This window comes from Melopsittacus undulatus, chromosome 15 (genome assembly GCF_012275295.1).
Source record: "Melopsittacus undulatus isolate bMelUnd1 chromosome 15, bMelUnd1.mat.Z, whole genome shotgun sequence".
NCBI classification, from domain to species: Eukaryota; Metazoa; Chordata; class Aves; order Psittaciformes; family Psittaculidae; genus Melopsittacus; species Melopsittacus undulatus.
This window is the reverse complement of record NC_047541.1, coordinates 3,231,680-3,245,376: the sequence shown is the minus strand read 5'-3', so window position 1 is coordinate 3,245,376 and position 13,697 is coordinate 3,231,680.

Below are 13,697 nucleotides of genomic sequence, written 5' to 3'. Positions count from 1 at the left end.
CAGTCTTCTCCCCTGTGAGAACACCAGATAGGAGGACAGGAAAACTCTTCTGTTGTTCAATGCACTGCTGGTGGGCACTTGGATAAGCTGCTAACAGGTCTCAAGTAGAGCCCTAGATGTGGCAGACCCTGCTGGTCTGTATGTCACTTTGCAGCATTCACCAGACTAGGCCATAAGCACAGTCTCTGGATGCTGCTATCCTCCCCAGCTAAGTCTGGAGCACTGGTGAATAGCAGATTATTTCCTGCCACTCTCCCTGGGCTTTGAAGACACTTAGGAATGTTACGGTTAGTGCCAAACACCAAAGGAAACAAAATCCCTTCTTCTTTACTATCTTTTTCTCTGTAAGATTTAAGCTAGCAACTGTTCACCAAGTGTTGCAAATTTCTTACTCCTCCGGTATCAATAACTATCTCCATCTAAGCAGCACAAATAGCTCAGACTGAATTTCTGTCTCTGTTCAATACATCTCTTTATTGTGGTCATTTCACTGACAATGCATGGGAATTCCATAGCTTTTGAAGAGCAGGACAAGTAGCACAGATAAATTTACTGTCAGAGAACTACTGGCATTAGGAAGTTTTATTTACTGAGTGAGGCTGTGGACTGCTGGTCTGGAGCTTTGTGGAACAATGATCGCTTGGGAAACGGTTTTCCCTCAAAAGGAAAGAATAGTAAGACAGAATTTGCTTGCAGGCAGGTAAGCAGAACCACCAGGAGCAGCAATCCTCTGGCTCGGTCCTCCCACATAAGCTCACATCTGTCCTAAACTGGCTTTTGTCTTGAGAACTCTATTCTTGTGACATAAAAAGAGTTGGATATTTTGCTGAAGTCCTTCACAACTCTGGGGCATCATGGGCAGAGGATAATGCCTTTGATCATAAAATCATAGAGTAGTTACGGCTGCTTAGTGGGAACTGCATGAGTGTCCACAACAGCAACCAACTTCCTGCCCAGGAGTTGGGAAGCTTCATTCCCACAGCTGCCAATACCATGGATTTCACTGAACAGAGAAAGCAACAAAAGGAAAGTAATATGCTGCTAGCTCAGCCCTGTCAGGTGACAAAGTGAAGGATGCCATAGGAAGACAATACCTGGGTGATGCTGCAGAGCAATGCATTTGGGCATACACCGTATTCCCACCCCCCCAGTACCCAGAAGCCCCTAGAGAGAGACAGCTTCTCAGCTGGACCTGCCCTCTAATGCTTGGTGATGAACTGCAAGTGTCCTACTAACAGGTTTTATGGATTAGAAGGTATTTAAAGAACTATGAGTGCAGATCATTGAGGAAGACAAAGGGGAGTGTTTCTCAGATGCTGTCTGAATTCATTCTAGCCTTCATACAAGAAAATCAATGCATGTATTTCAGAGGCTCACCTCCACCCAGCATCTTGCACCCAAGCTCATGTTTATTGTGACTCCCCCCTGCTCCTCAGCAGCTTTTGCTTACCTCCCAGCACCACACTGGGCTTGCCTGTTTAGTTCTTTAGCACCTACAAGCTACCCAAGCCTCAGAGCAGTTTTCCTGCTTGAGGTTTCTCAGGGAGACAGAAGCTACGAGGGCTCAGCCCCCCTTACAGCAGCAACAGCTCCTGCTTCAAACCTGACCCTGCACATTTAAGCAGGTGACAACCAAGTGGATGGGGGGAACTTTGGCCAGGGAGAGAGGGAAGACAGCTCCAGCAGGTGAGAGCATGGGATGGCTGCTGCATGATAATGGCGTTGCTTAGCAACCTCTGCACCTGCAGTTCATGTAATTAGGATGTTTCTGAGCCTCTGACTTTGCTGCTGGCAGCAGGGTGTGACCATACAGTAGTCCCGCACAGGCACCAGCTCTACCCCATCAGCTTCAGGCTCCACAGTCAGAGGTGAAACAGCGCAGGAGCCAGTACAGAGCTCCACTGCCCAAATCTGAGCTCACACAGGAGCAAGGTACCATGCCCCTGCAGCCAGACAGCAGTCAAAGCTGTTCATCACTGTCTCTCATTCAGCTCCACATCTGGAGAACTGCTCCACTCTTTTTCTTTTCCCTGGAGGGCAATTACTGCTCTCACCTAGAGAGCTAACTTCCCACAATGACTTTCAAAGCAAAGCAGACTAAAATCTATGAGCTACAATAAACCTAGCCAGCAAATCTGTGTTGTTAAACAAGCCTTATCAACCACTGCTCCTAACTTTCAACAGGTTTTGGGATGTCCTTAGAGGCTAACAGCTAACAGATGCACATCCTTACTTCAGCATGCTATGAGCACATCTTCACTACTGACAGAAACATGATCACTTCACCCACATACCCATGAAACACTCCAGATGGATATTCAGTAACTCCTACTCTGCAGGAATGATCCAGATTACTATTCCCTTCTGGGTTTAATGCTTAATCCCAAACATTTATCATGTTCTACCGCAAGCCTCCTACTTCTGTGCATGATCATTCTTCCTGAAAGCTGCTTTTTCTTTAAAATCTCTTTAATTATCTCTTCTGCAGTAGCATCTCCAGCTGGTACCTTCTGCTATGTTATCCTGTGGATTGTGCGCTCCTCAAGCAAAAACATTAGGCCTCTGGAGCAAGAACTCTCCTCTTCTTGGTACAGTGATAAAGGATAATTATGACATCCTCTAAAATACAATGTGCCTCGAGCTACATTCTGGCAGGTACCACATTTCAAAAAGATGCAAAAGAGACTTCTGTATTCTGAATGTGTAAGGGATTTATCATGTGAAGAGCTGCCTTAGCAACCCACTTTCCCCCCCAGCCAAGCTTACAGACTGGAGAGAAAGAATGACCTGCTGGAACAGCCACCCCTGGCTTCACGTTTTGTGCTGGTTCAGTAAGAACTCATTTTAACTTAATTCCAATTTCTGATTTTCCACTATTTTCCTTGGGGTTTTTTTGGGGTTTTTTTGGATTTTTTCTTTGGGGCCACTTCCCCAGGAGAAGCAATAAGAATCTGACACTGATAAAGGTATTTATTTCTGACAGTTTCAATTGCTCTGGCCCTGCAGGATCAGCTACAATCTCAGGCAAGGACATGATTCTCTCTCCCTTTACAGAGAATAGAAACATGGAACAGAATTGCCTTTTTGCCTACAGGACAACATAGCTCCATGTAGCTACTGTGTGTTTGGGTTTCCAGCAGTTTTATTACTGCTCTGTCCAGGGACCCTTAATGCAGAGACTTTTGGTATCAAAAGCAGTGAAACCTCACCCTTTCATGAAGCAGCAACTGCAGAATATTACCAATCTCAGGAACACAAGCAGCAAAAGTGAGCGTGCAGGATACTGGAACAGATTTGGGCTACTGAGCCCGTTCTTGCCCTAGTGTACAGAAGCACCCAGAATTTCTATTGCATTTTCTTTCCAGCCCATATCAGAAGAAAAGGTCTGTACAAGGTGCTTCTCTGGCAGTTGCTATGGTTACAGCAGGATGTTGCATAGCAACAAGCTAAGCTGAATATCACCAAGGCACTTTTCCTTTCTAAATTCCTTCCCCTTGTGTATTCATCCAAGTGAGTTAGATTTATCTCCAGCCCCAGCATAAACACACAACAGGGAACATCTACGTATTGATTTTGTAGCAAGACTATCTCTGAGTAGCATGACAGAATGAGGTACGTGCTCCAGGCACCAGGAAAAGCATCAGCACTGCCTGGCTGCCTCTGCTTAGGTATAGCCCATGAGGATGTGTGGGAGAAGCTGGCACAGCCATGAGTGATTCCATGGGTATGGCCATGCTTACGCAAATACAGATTGGAGATCCTGCATGAAATGCCAGGCTGTAACAGAGCCAGGTCCCAGCTCAAGAGAGACCTCACATTTACACCTCCAAGCAAATATTTAGGTGTCAGTTTTTGCTGCACTTCAAGGCAAGGCTCAGGGGGTTTCTCAGCTTCAGCAGCAGGAGCCATGGAGGAGCACCCTGTGCAAAGCCAAGGAGGGAGTGCTAATAGCCCTAGCACAAAAAGGCATCTAATACCTCCAAAGCAATTTCCTTCAAACCCAGAAATGTTTTCCATATGCCTTTTAGGTTGCAGAGCTTTTCAAAATTCATTTCTGGCAAAGAAAACATCCGTTCTTTTTCTGGTCCAGGAGGTAACTGGCAAGTGTGGCTGATATTCAGGAATGCAATCCAGACTTCATTGTGCCAGGGGAGAAACCTCTTTTCTCACCAGGGCTTGTGCCCACTGTTGCTTGTTCTGACATCTGTACACATTCACACAGCCAGCAACACATGTTCAAGCCCCCGCCATCGTGTACACATCACCCAGTCCCATGTATTCTTGCTGCTTCCTATATCCTCAAACACTCCCAGTACATCCATCAGTGTAACTGTACGCACCATTGCACTTCTGCAATTGCATGCACAAGCACATACGCATTCCTGACTGTATTTATTCATCTGTGTACACACCTCCTATAGCTTTTCACTGCAAGGCTGCTGTCAACCACAGACTCCTGCCATTCCCAGGATGACATAAACACTTTGGAAGCAAGCTACAGAGATGTATCCCAGCTCTGTCACTTATTATCTTAGTTGAGAAAGTACCGTGGGAGGGCTTTTTATTCCATTCTGTTATTTCAGCTTCTATGAGGGGCTGTCTAACCAGATAGAACTCAAGACTAATGACGAGCCTAGCATTTATAGAGATTATTTCCTTTCCCATCCAAGAGTTCACCTCTGTTGACCTCCAGCCCTCTACCCTCACCCAGCATTATGCTCCAGTTTCCCTGTATTGTCTGTTTACTATATTGACTCCTTCCATCTGCATTACTTCTCCGAGGAAAAATAAAATCAAATAAAATAAAATAATTATATTTCTTCTGAAAAACTTTCTTCTGAAAGCCTGATATAGAAAATCAGTTGTTTTTCTCATGTGCTGTTGGCATGAGGGGACCATGTACAGGCTGTGGTTCCATGCCCTTGTCTTTTACATGTTTCATGCCCAGATAGAAACCAAACCCTTCCCCAAGAAGGCACATGTGGTTGCTGCAGGTGTCCTGGTTGTGCATGGTACTGAAAGACTGTCAGCACAAATCTACCTGACCTTACAAGGCTTCTGAATAAGTCAGGCATGAGGGGTGATGGGGGAACCCACAACAAAAGAACCCCACAAAGTCATACAGGAAAGTCCCCTTGCAGATTTACCTTCAGCTGTGGAGCAGAAGCTTTTTTCCTCTTTCTTTTTCTAACAAATACAGAGTTAAGGCACAAAACCACTTAGCTAGAAGTTCCTAAAGGAGCTTGTGAACTTTGGATAGCTCACACTCTGTATCTCCAAGGGAACTTCATATATTAAGACTTGAGATCCTGGGGCTTTCAGCACAGTGAGCCAAGACTCCCGGTCTTCACTAACACCATAAAGGTTGCTGCATAAGACCTTGGGTTCAGCTGACCAAAAGTGACAAAAAAAGGTTTTGAAAGAGTGAAAGCATCAAAGAGAAGTGAGATAAAATAGGCTGGAGCCGGAGGGCTGAGGGATCCCACCCAGGTGGGTGAAAGTTAGATGTTAGTTTTTCATAAGCATTCACGGAATTAGAAGTGGAAGATCTGAGGTCAGGTCTTCCACCCTGAAACAGGACACCCAGACTTCACAGCCAAAGGTAGGATAACACACCGAGAACCAACAAAGGGTCAATTGCTTTTCAGCAATGGTGAGCATTCACACAGACACCTTTCTCCATCCACTATGCAAACCCAGGCAGGCTGCTCAGAAGCCCACATACAACACTGGCAGCTGCTAGCAACAGTTCCTCTCTGTCCAGAATTATTCAAATACCCAGACAAGCTGGGTTATTTCTCAATATTACTCCACTGCTGTGCCTACAGCGTGCCTCAGAGATCAGAATCTCTGTACAAGATACTATACGCAGAGCCAAACAACAATCCCTGTGGAAGAGATAAGCAGAGTAAGGGCATCCTGGGTGACACTATAGCAATTACAAACAGCAGAATAAACTGACACTACATACCTATATATGTATTTCACCAGCATTTCTGCAACAGGGAACATGCAATTTGGAAAATCCAGACTGATTTTCTTCACAAAGCCCAAGGGGATCCATGATACAATTATTACAGTATGAGCTGTGTTAATGCAGCAGGCATGGCTGCACTGGACTCAACATTTATTGCTTCTGGTGTTATTTTTAATATATATTCACTATGCTTGCCTTTGTTGTGTGACAACTCCTGACACATCTGGTTTCTCTTGCACTGATCTAGCAGACAGGAAAGGAATCGCATCTCACTATAGGCTGGCTGGTGAAACAGCCTAATGAATACAGTTACCAGGCTTTGACCCAGTTAGGTGGTGAGCCAGCACCAGTAGCAGCATCTGCTCCCAGTCTGTTTCAGTGCACTGTCACTAGCATGTTTGAATGCTTCCCATAGAGAGAAAGAATTTGTCGGGAGGGTTTAATAACACAGGGCTGCATCAGTGTCAGCTAAATCTGTGCAGTGCACTTTCCATGTCTGCAGCTGCCACTCAAAGTGTTCCACCATCAGAGGACTGGAGATCACTTTGTCACCATCTGGGAGCTGTTTTAAGGCCAGATACTTACTAGCTCCTAGGGCTGTAGGAGTCCAATACCTTTTTCATTTGTCCCTGATGCCTGGCACAGGATTAGGCTGTTTGCCATGAGATGAGCAGAGAAGAGAGGTCGTCGCCTCCTGTGCCATACCACCCTCTTGCCTTGATTCCTGCTTCCTTTGACTTTCCCATTGCTGAAACTGAATGAAGACTCCAGGAAATCCCACTATACTAGCTTAGAAGGTGTGACCACTGAGACTAGAAGCCAGTATATTTCTAATTACTGGAGGTGAGTAATTTGCAAGAGCCTCTATTTTGTTATCACAAATCCATTCGAGCAAGGAGTGGGCTATGTGACTCCCATGTCCCCATCCCAAGCCCAGAGCTCATTTCAGAGAGCAGGCCACCTAGTACCTCAAGTATATCCCACTGCATTTTGGTACAGAAGCTGAGAACAGGCATGTCACAGAAGAGCACCTGTTCTTACCCCAAGGTAGGATGCCCCATTACAAGTGATCACAAAATCTCAGACTAACCCATCTCTGCCAGGAGTAGACAGGGTCCTCCTCGGGGATAACTAGGACATATACCCAGACAAAGCATGCTCATCTGCATCATCTCCAAGAGCTGATCTCAACTCTACTCCTGGTGATGCACAAACCAGAGAAACAAGGCTCAGAAGTTCACAAAGAAGGCCTTGTTTTGGCAGTGAGCCCTCAGCTGTCATGTCTCCTCTCCTGGCAGTGGAGATGTTATCTGGTTTTGATTGATGCTGTTCATTTTAAAGCAGTGAAAGGACATAGGGACTATCCAAGGGTGGAAGGAAAATACCTGAACTTTAGTGAGTTTTTATCTTGCTTGGAGTTTCAATTAAATGATAGCAAAGACCAGTGATAACAATTCTGATATGTTCAAAACAATATGAAGCTGACCCTCCCCTTAGCAGGTGAGTCTTTGATACCCTAAATTCCCTTCTCAGTGACGGAATTCAGTTGCTTCTGGCAGCCCTGGTGCTCTGTGCAAGGATCACCCAAAGCACCAGCCTCTTAGCTATGCCAATGGCACCTCCATTGCTGGACAAATAGAACCATCCTGAACCTCAGGCCACAATTTAGCACCCGAGACAAGAGTGTTTGCATTGTGCTTTCTCTGACAGATCATTTTCCACATTTAAAAAAACCCAAAAAGGACAAATTGTCACAATCCAACAAACAGGTGGCAAGGGAACAGCTTTCATTAAATACTTCTTTGTAAGAAAGTAAATGCCTTGGGATTAGGGCTATCCTTACCAGTAAGAGAAATTTGTCTGTAATTTTCCATTCTTACATGGAATGAGCTGCATTAAGATGAAACTACAGCTATTCTTTAGACCTTCCAGTCACCCATCTTCACATTAAATCCCAGCCTACAGAAATCAATAGTGCCTGTATCTCATGATGACACAGATTAGTTGAGATTTTGAGTAAACACAAAGATCTGTGATTATATTAGAGCCCTTGGATGGCTTAGATTCAGTGGGCTATCACAAAGCTCCAGCCAAGCAGAGCAACTTGAGCAAAGCAAACAAACCACCCTGCAATTCAGTTATAGTAGATTGCACAAACAGCAGCAAAGGGCAAGCAAAAGAAGAGCAAAACCTAAGATGCCTTTTTCTGAAGGCTGTGGTAAAACTCCAGTCTGATTAGCCCAGTATAATCATTGCTTAAGTCACAATTAGGGGAACTTTGGGGAAATGCTCAGAGAGTTCATTTTTAAGGGACTGCCTTGGATGCTTACAGCAGGGGAGCAGCAGCTCAAAGAGTAAGATACTGCCACCAGCAGAGTAAGCCTTCCCTAGGGAAGTGGTGGAAATGAGTCTTGGTTTGGAAGCTGTCACATCACCCTCCTGAAAACAAAGGGCTAGGGAAGAAGGGAAAGAGAGGAGGAAGCAAGAATTATCCTTATCTGCTGACCTATTCCCAGTGAGTCCTGTTCAGAGTCAACCACTTTTCCTCCAGTGCTGGCTACCTTCTCTTTTGATAAGATCTGTGGTCCAAACCAAAGGTGATCTCTTCACATCAGGTCTGCCAAACACATTCCCTCCCTGAGCCCCACATAGTGGTGTGGACGTTTCAAATGACAATGTAATGGCAGAGGCATCCAGAAGCTCATTTCCTTGAGCAGAGCAGCTCTCTACATGGATCTCTAACAATAAGCTTGCGTCCTTCAGTGTTTTTCTCCAAAAAGGACTAATTTGGGAAAAGTAAATATGTCAACTGAGTTGCTAAACATGTTAAATATCCATTGTCTTTTTAAGTTCAGGTTCCACAACTGGAGATAAAACACAATGCATAATCCCCAGAGCCGAGGGGGATTTGTGAGACTACAGAATGCCTCATTAAACTCAAAGCTCCTGGGCCAGTGATTGCAAGTCCATTTTGCGATAATGAATTGTTTGTTATAGAACACGTCATACAGCAGATGTCTCATCAGTCACTGCACCAGAGACTACAGCACTCCGAGAGGCTCAAAAATCATTCCTGGATTATGGTACAAGATTGTGAGATGAGAGATATGCAAGTGTTCAATCTCAACAAGATCAACGTTTCTGTTCTGTTCCACGTTAACAGATAATGCTTATCCAGAAAGAACTCATCCCAGTTTCACAGCCTTGTGTATTACAGTATAAACACCTCAGACAAAAGCTTGGCTAAGTTAGACCTCTGAGAACCACCCCCAAGGCTCAGAAAGAGAAGAGAGGTGTTTGTCTGCAGCAAACAGGGTGTTTGCTGGAGACCGTGCCCCCAATTACAAGCTGTCACAGAATGCTGCCTAACATTGCCAAAAACATGTTAGTTCTTACAGCTTTTTACTTTATCACATTAATAGGATATTATGCAAGTATCCAGTCGGTCAGTTTTCATTGTTGATTACTGACGGTGAACAGCAAAGCAATGAAGTATATCCAGTGACACGTTCCAATACCAGGCAACATTACAGTTCAAGAAAACCAGGTTGTTTTAAGTATCTAAAGTCAGGTCTGTGGCAGAATCACTGACATCATGGTAGATTTCTTATTTCTTTTTGCTACTACCAGTTCCTGCTGTAGACGCTTGCCTGCATCCTCTTCTTCCAGAGTACTTGAATGAGAGCTCAGTACCTTTGCTATTCTTCTGTCACCTGTTAGAAAAGATCTCACCTCTTCAACGCTTCCAAGCAGATGGAACAAAGTCTGACTCAGATATCTGGCACAACTCATAACAATACCCCAGGAAATGTTACTGTAAAACAGAAGGACCAAGGTGCAAAATGCTATTGAAAATGTTTTGTAAGAGAAAAAACCTATCCTGCTGTCCCAAACCTGGACAGATGAGCCTTTAAAGGGTTCTTGTCAGAAGGGGTTAACCAAGACATTTGCAATTATACAATATCTGCTTGCTTTTTAATTAGAAATGGTTGATCTACAGCCCAGACATTCTCTGGAAAACATTTTTAATGTAATGAGACAATAAATGTTTCAATATGTTAGTGTAAAATTCATGAGGTTTTCTGAGGCAAAAATAAAATATTCTGAATGGCTTTTAAATAGGTTTGAAAATATATTGCTTTCTATAGCAAAAGGGAGCTCTTGGCATGGAAGCTGCAGTGAAGCCTCACTCTTTGTGATGGAGGCCATTTTAAACAGGATCATAGAAACCCAGATAAGCCAGAACTGAAAATATTAATATTCTAATTCATCTCTCTGCTGAAGCTAAGGAAACACAAACCATTGGACCCAATTAGCTTTTTATGCCTTGTTCCCATCTGTAAAAATGCTGCTTAAAAAACAAACTGCAGTTAGTGCTGTTTCCCTTGCACCTGAAGGGGACCCTCCAGCGGTCCCAAACTCCTGCTGAGCACATGGGCACACACAGGATGTACATAGCTGGGCTCCTGAGCTCAGCTGTGTATCAGCAGATTTGGAGTGGCTGCCACTGCTTCAGGTAAGATCTTCAGAGATGCAATAATTGCAAGGCTTAGGACTTTGTACCTCTGGCAGCAAATGTCATCATGGGAAAATGCATGTGCATGATGGTCACTGGGAAAATTCATGCTCAGCTGCAGAGTTCATCAAAAGCCACTGAAGCAACTGCTCCTTGATTTGTTGTCCTATGTTTTCCTTTAGCTTTCCCAACAATGGCAGCACTGAATATCAAAGTCACTGGCCCGTGAAGAAATACCAAATAGTAAGGAAGAGAAGCAGAATATATTGCCCCAGCTAGTGGAGCTACTGAACTGAGAAACCCATGCTGTGGGAGGTAAATGAGGGACAGTGTTTGTATGGTCTAATCATTACAGTCACTGTGCAGCTCCATCCTTGCATTTTCGTGTCCTACCTAAAATGCCACTTCAAAAGCATTTCTGCTTTTGGCCACGTTGCTGTTCGTACGGAAACCACAGCAGGAGCCCACGCAACACCCCTTAACCTCGAAGCGGGCAGGGGCTGTGCCTCTGCCCTGCAGTCAGGAAACAGATGCAGGTAAAGGCACTGCTTGATCAAGGATTGCCATCTGCTGGCACTGAGGGGAAAGCCCATGGCTCTGCCACCGCCCTCTGCTTGAGCCGCAGGAGGTACCCTGCTCTGGAAGCAGAGCTGTGGAACAGATCATAGAGTCACCAAATGGTTTGTGTTGGAAGTGACCTGCACACATCATCTAGTCTAACCTCCAGAGATGAAGGCCTCAGCAAAGTACTGGGATGGCAGTGACCTCTGTCGCTAGGCACCCGTCGGGTGCCTGTGCCCAAGCCCATGGCCAGCCTCCTGTTATAACACAGCACCTGGCTTGTTACTACTATTTTATTTACTCATTGCTAGTCTTGGCCCGACGATTGGTACAGGCAGTCACTAATAGTGCACACTCCAAAGAAGAAAGATCAAAGTACTGACCAAGTACAGTTGTAACTGAAGTGGAAACACAGAAAATTACAAGTAGGGAGAAAACGGGCACTCCAAAGCCTTTCAGCCACAGTCCAGGTTTAGGTTTTTAGCCATTTCTTTGCCTAAGAATTATAAATGCTGCAGCTGTTCTTCCCTTTCCCCCAGGCCAGGTGGGATGCTTTCTCTTCAGCTGAAGTCTGTGCTGCTCCTTCCCTTCCAGCAGGTCTGTCCCCAGCCTGCACATAGCAGCTCATCACAGAGCTAGGTTCATCTCTATCTTACAAAAGGGGAAACTGGGGTCCCAAGTGAGGCATTGCTCAGCTGGCCAGTCAGGGTGGACCTTGGTGTTGGTCCCTGCTTGTATTGTAACACCAAGAATCCCTCATACCCTCCTGCTCTGAGCTCCTTACCCTGCAAACTATCAGCCAGGGAACAGCCTGTGCTGTCTCCAGGCCCAGAGCTGTTTGTGAACCGTCAGGCCCAAGGAAACACTGAATGTGCATGTTCACCCTGGTGAGCAAGTTGCCATGGTGATCCCTTGGCAATGCAGCATCAGTACAGGGGGCAGTGAAAATGACTGTAATTAATTTAAGGCATTAAGAACAATTAGCATTTATTAGATGAAGTTTATTGAAAGAAGCATAAAGCAAACAAATCAGATTCTTAGCCCATGAAATAATGAAATCTGTTCTTTCTAATGCAGATAACGCTCAGTGGAGAAAATAGTCCAAAGGAAAGATAAACTGTATTCCCAACCATATACAAGCAGCAAATCTCATTCCTCAGCATAACATTTTATCACCTGTTCATCTGAGATGAAAACTGTGGCCTGTTAATCCATTTCATACAGAACAAGTTTTTCTGAAGATTAAGAGGTTGAGAGGAGTAAGTTAGTTGCAGATAAAATATCTTGGTTCCTGGCCATAAGCAAAGATCACTGCGGTCAGGATTGATAAAGCATTACCAAAGAGCAGGAAATCCATCTCTATCAGTCATCTATAACTATTAAAGGCAATGGTCTCGATGTGCCCTCCAGCATAGGAAGTCCTTAAGACACTTAACAGTCTGACAGCAGCACTACACATACTCTGTGCTTTTGCACTGATCTCTAAATATGTGCTACTGCTATTGTCCAAAACAGGGTGTCAGACCCAGCACAATAACTCCAAGCATTGCCTATCCATCCTCCTGTCTTTATGCAGGGTTTACCAGCATCAATTCTTTGCAGAAGTTGTGACAATGATGTGTGTGTCATGCTCACTTTTAGCAGGTCACCTCGAAGAGATTAACAACCTCCTCATGCTCCCATCACTTGGAATGGCTCCTGCTTAAACACGCTATTGATCTGTGCAAAGAAGGTCCAGCAATGAGCCCTCCTCTGCAGATATTGCATGACCATCAAATCTAACAGTTATTCAAACCAAAACCAGAGATGGAATGGCTTATCTTCATTGGACTACATTAATGTGATGGCTATAAAATCCACAGCCCCTGATGAGCAGAGGGGTAGACATTTTGCAGGAATGTCTACAGTATAAGGATATGCTCAGCTCTTCACTGGAGCAGTTTCTAGTGGACATGTTTTTGCAGCAGTTTAGAAAGCAAAGGGCCTTGAATGTACAGAGCACAGCAAACCACCTCTGCAACACTTATTTGTCCTGCTTTATTCCCCACATCCTCTTCTTGGAGCCTCCCTGTGCTTCACAAAGGTCACTGACGAACATGGGGATATTTCCCCACTGTAATGCTGCAAAAGCAGAACTCCAAGTGTCCATTCCCATCATAGGATGGCATAAACTGAAATTTAATTAGGTCACTCCCTGGATACATTAAACACAGATGTCCAGGTTCAGGAGATTACAGATTTATTGGGCATTGATTAAATGAAAAATCAGATAAGAGCTAGGAGAGTCACAGATGACTGCTGCAGCCACTGCCAGCTCTCCCTGAGGGCATGTGATGCAGGCCATAATTAATATTACACAGTTCTGGCCAGGCCAGGATGTAATTTAGCATCTTTTGTTCTCCAGCATAATTTATTAACCTGAACAAACACAGTGCAGGCAGATCTGTAGCTAACATGTTATGAATTCACTGTAAAGCATGTCAAGCACACTACACACACTGTCATTCTCTCTGCCCAGACATGGCAGAAGCTTCACTGCAAACAAACAGAGCCTCCAGCTGAAAACCCAGATCCAAAGAGAACTTCACCAATAGTACTGCCAATTGCCCTTCTGTGGACAGGGAACACTGTCTCATGCCACTG